At 31.1% G+C, this 5,599-nt stretch overlaps 1 long non-coding RNA gene across 1 annotated transcript; it reads left to right on the forward strand.

Moving 5' to 3' along the window:
* The first annotated feature begins 934 nt into the window (after positions 1–934).
* On the forward strand, positions 935–1,939 carry LOC108475441 (uncharacterized). The gene is made up of 2 exons (XR_001869974.2): positions 935–1,440; positions 1,709–1,939. It is a non-coding gene; the product is annotated as an uncharacterized LOC108475441 (long non-coding RNA).
* Positions 1,940–5,599: the final 3,660 nt, after the last annotated feature.

The raw sequence follows: 5,599 nt of genomic DNA on the forward strand, positions 1-5,599 counted from the left end.
TATAAGATTAAATTAACTTTATATACGTAATATTTTTACAACATAATTATATAAATAAATCTCTTTTAAAGAACTATATATTCAAAATAACATGATCAAATATACACCAAGTATGTGAATAACAAACTAAAAATATATATAACAAAATATAGGAATAGGTTTAAAAGAAATCGTATGTATAAAATAATATAAAATTAATAATATACATGGAATAAAAACCCTAGTACGAACAATGCATATATAAGAGGATAATAACATAGGAAAATATTTGGAACAAAATATATATATATATATATATATATATATATATAACACCAAAAATGGATTTAAAAGAAACAAATAGTGTATATATATAGGTAAAATTGTAAAGAAAAATTATATGAACGTGTTCAAAAAAAAAGAATTCAAGTAAGTAATTTGACATAAAATGTATATATGTATATATAAATATCAATGTATGAGAATTAATATTGTATACATCTTTTAAATATAAATTTACATAAAGAAAATTTAAAATAACAATTTATATAGTAAAACAATTTAATAATATATAAATGAAAATTAACAACAAACTAAAACTAAAATGGAATTTAAAAAAAAATCAAAGTAATATGTTAGAACAATAAATTTAAAAAATAATAATAAAATAATAATAATTATATAAATAACTAAATAAATAAATCCAAAAGAATATAATCATATAAAATAAACCTAATTGAAATAAAATGAAATAAAAAAAATTGGAAGAATAATTTTTAAATAGACAAATCATTAAAGCTAAGTTGAGGATTAAAATAATATGCGCCCAAATGATTGAGGACCAAAATAAAAAAATACACCAAATATCAAAACGTTGTGTTTAGGCGCAGATTAAATTGCAATAATGCACAAATGTCAGGGAAAATGTAAAAATAAATAAAACATAATTGAGGCCTAATTAGAGATCAGTGCAGGAGAGGAGGGACTATGTCCGCAAATACCCCCCAAAGACATGAATCTGGATGCATCTGGGTAAGGTCATCAATCATCTGCCATTTAAAATCACAACTAAAACCTAGCCTTCATTTCCTCTCATTCGGCCAAATCTAAACCCCAGTCCCTTTGTTTCTACCTCAACCGTTCCTAAAATTCCTTTATTCAAACTCCAATCAACCTCCATGAACAGCGATTGGTTCATTCAAGCCTTGAAGGGTGTTTTTTAGCCTCAAGATCCCCTTAAACTTCGATTTCGACAAAGCAAGAGTGCACCAATGGCCAAATCACAAGGTATCGTCCCCTTTCTCCTTTTTTCCACCTTGGCCGACTAATTCCCTTTTGCCTAAACTCCAATCGGCTACCACAGTAGCATATTCAAGCCTTGATGATTATTTTTTAGCCTTGAGATCCCCTCTTAGCTTCGATTTTAACAAAGCAAAAGGGAACTCATGGCATTCACGTAAGGTAAGACTTTGCTCTCTCCTTTTTTATTTCCGAAATCAATGATGAAAGATAGAAGGAAATGAATCGCAAGAAAAATCACCTTTTTAATTTTTGAATGCTTTCTTTTTCAATATGCCTGTGTATTGCTGAGAAAAAAAGAAAGATCCCATTCACATTATTGTCCTTCAGTTTTTATAGCTGAAAAAACAAAATAAATAAATAAATAAAAATACAAATTTTATCACTGTCATTTGCTGTCTATTTGCGTTGCTGTTATTCTGTTTTACAGTTGTGCATGGCGTGGAGAGGAGGCTACGCACGCATGGAAGCTTCAGCGCGTGGGAACGGTGGCTGGGGACTCTGCAGAAGCTGCTGGTGTATGTTGCAGCACTAGGCAGTAGGCTAGGAATTTGTTGTTTTAGGCCATGTATTTTGTTGGGTCTATTATTTTTTGTTGTTGGGCTATGGACATTGGACTTTATTATTTTGGTTTTGTTATATTTTTTTTATTTTGGTATAAGCTCGGGTACAAATTGGGTCTTACAATGTCAATAATTGGTACATAAAAGAAGATGATGGTAAAAGCAAACTAAGAGTGGTATAAAAAATGAGTGAAGCAAAAAAGCCGTCTATAATTTTAGCTTTAAATATAAAGAGCTTAACCACGCGATTTATGTTATTCCAAGTCGAAAATTAGTATTCGATAAATATTGATATGTGTTTTTTATTTGATGATATCAAGAGTCAATTATAATTTAGTTAGGATAGGACTTTAACTTAGAATATTAAAATTTATCATGTTTCAACTTTATTATTGAATCAAATTTTTATTGTCTCTTGATATATTTACGGTCCTAGGCAAAATAATAAAATGAGGCCTTAGGTTCCCCTAGAAGTTGGAAAAAAAGTTTTTTTTTTTTACTTTTAAAAGTTTAAAAAAATTAGGCTCTTTAAAATTTGAAAAACAATATTTTGGACCTCTTTCAGCCTTGGGCCCTAGATGGCCGCACCTTTAGACGACCCCTAGGGTTGGGCCTATCTATTGATAATATAATATATAAATTTATATGTTTTGAAGGTAAGATTTTAGCCCAATTATGTAGACCCATTTTAAGGGAGATAAGAGTTTTACTTTGAATAAACGTTAAATTTTATCCATTCATTCTGTTATTTGATGGACATATCGAATTAGAAGTTGATTATTATAAATTGATCCTCCCTCTACCTATTAGGTTACACATGCAAAACACATCACTTAAAGTTTGCGTAATTAAGGGAATACATCAAGAAGGAAAATACAATTTATCATATTTTTTTCATCAAGTTTAAGGTGAACTCTAATTTCGCATTAAGTATTTCTTAAATCTGTGAAATTTATATTATTTTAAAGATCCTAAAATATTTTTTTATGCAACTCTAGAGATTAATCTTACATTGAATGCATTAAATACAATCTCAACAACAATGAATGAATCCTAGTAAGTAGGAATCCAGGGGAAAGATGGAAGAGGTTCCCATGTTGCTTTGGGCCTTAGTTTTAGCTAACTGTTGGGACCCATCATATTTTAGGCCCAGCTGATTACAATCCCTTGGTAGTTAACTAAATTATAAAGAAAACTGGGTCAAATTAAGGTGGGATGAAATTATAAGACATTTTACATTATTTATGAAAAGATTTGATTAATTCTAGCATGTTTATTAATATTACTATTATAGGTTTCCACCGACGTAATTGTTTTCTTGGGATGAATTAAAGAGTGAATTTTGAAAGTTATAATATACTAAATATAATTGTTATCTTCTTTTTCTTTTTTCTTTTTTACAGTTTTTGTTGTTACTGGAACTAGTGGCATGGTTTAACAATTATCAATGGCATCAAAGATACTTCTAACAAGAAATATATCGAAGTGATAGTGTGGGTTAGTCGAAATCAAAGTTTATAAAAATTTGATCTAAAATTTTTGAAAAATTAGTTTTTTATAAAGTTATTATACATTTTGTACATTGAAATTTTGTTTTTTTTTATTATTATTCTCAAGACTTTAGTCCTTTATTTTTGAATTTAAAATTCAGCTCTAATTGTTACTAGTGTTAAAATTCTTTTATTAAGTTCACTGGTGTAACATTTTTAAATTAAAAAACTTTATTTGCATGTAAAAAAAAAACATTGAAAATGCCTGTGGATTTTAAAAAAAACACACTCATAATAAATGGCCAACCAAAATTAAATTTGATCATTATCTAATAATGTCAAACAAAGCAAATGAAAAGTTAAACATCAATCTCTAAAACCCTGTGACATTTAAATTAAATATTTTAATAAAAAATAAAAAATAAAAAAATAAAAATTTAATTTAATTAATAATATTGAAGATAAAATTAAAATTGTAACACTCCAAACTCGGCCTAGACGCTATGGCCGAATCCGGAGATGTCACAAAGAATGGGTTTTGAAAACGAAGTTGTTACGTTGAATCATCTTAGTCTATTATCTCAAAATTTTTATAACCATAATCGAAAACGTTAATTAATTGCCAAAACTTATTTTTCAGCGGAAGTCCAACAAAACCGACACATTTTAGAAATCTGATTCGTGTTTTTAAGAAAATATCATTTTGCGTAAAAACCATCGATTTCATGAGATAATTTAATCAAGCATGCAAATATCAACAAACCAATAATCAATAGTTTAAAAATTATAAAATCCAGAGAGTCCTAAAGATTACAAACTCTCAGAATAAAACCAAAACCGTAAATAAAACCATAAATTAACAACTTTAAGTAGTTTACGAATAAGTGATCACCGCTAAGTCTCCACCACACCGATCTGCCTAAGTCTGTGGATTACCTGTACAAAATAGGCAGCAGAGGTGAGTTTTCGTAAACTCAGTGTGTAACCCAACAGAATTAAGCATGCAAACATACAGAGTCATGTACACAGTCAGATACAGATTCAGACCACTGTCTCAGATAACAAATTCAGTTTCAGACATGCAAAATCCTACCCCTATCCTCTACACACCAACTCCGACCATCCATCACATCATGTGGGGTTAAAAACACCTACCCATCCCTACACACCACATTGTGCCATTAAGGCACATATCAGAATATAAGCAGCCAATCTGCCAGAATATAGGCAATTAATGCCGAACAGAATACTTCCTCCTCATATTCAAATCCCACCCCAAATCAGATACAGAAAATCAGTTACAGATTTATCAGATTAAACATGCTCAACATGCTTTTATACAAGTTACAGATATGCATATAGCAGTACAGTTAGGCATACATCAGTATCCTACCCAGATCAGTCTATCAAAATATCATAGCATTCAAAATAGAGTTTAAATAGCACTTACCGATCTTACAGTAGGCCTACGGTCGATTGGAGCGACCTGTGTGATCCTAAGAAAAATTTTAGAATTTTGGGCCCACATACCCATGTGGCCCACACAGCCTGGCCCAAAATTTACACGTCAGTGAGACATGCTTGTGTGAGCCCACATGCCCATCTTGGCCTAGCTAGTGTGGCCTACACAGCCACACTAGAGCCACCACACAGCCGTGTCTTGCCCATGGCCATGCCTACGTCGATCACACGGCCGTGTCTCGCACACGGCCATCGATATGACTGGCCATACGCTTGTGTGGTGTCGGTAGTGAGCAGTTTCGGCTTTTGCCAAAATTTTATTTTTCGTGATTTGGGAACACACCTTATTTGTTTACTCCGTGAAATCACTCCCGAGACTACCAGTACCTAAAATAGAATACTAAACACCTTTTAGTAACCAAAAATGAGCCTAACATGATTCATCCAATTATGCATAACCAACTTACCGCTTAACCAAAACAACCACCACCTCGAATCAAGCCGTTGAACAACGATTTCTACCTCACAACCTTCTCCTACACCATAGAATTCATCAATTACTACTACTTATCGGCTATCATTAAGATTGCCTACAGTTCAAAGAAAAACCAATCGTTAACAGTCACCTAACTACTTACCAAACCGATTAATGAATCCAAAAATCAGAACAACGATAGTCGAATAAGGGAATAATAGAAATTCGAAGAATAAAAAAAGAAAGTGAAAGTGGAAGGTAGGGGAAAAAGAGGAAAACATCAGGAACAAATTTTTGGGAAAAAGATTTAAAAAAAACTAGATAGAATCAGA

The sequence above is a fragment of the Gossypium arboreum genome, chromosome 3, assembly GCF_025698485.1.
Source record: "Gossypium arboreum isolate Shixiya-1 chromosome 3, ASM2569848v2, whole genome shotgun sequence".
NCBI classification, from domain to species: Eukaryota; Viridiplantae; Streptophyta; class Magnoliopsida; order Malvales; family Malvaceae; genus Gossypium; species Gossypium arboreum.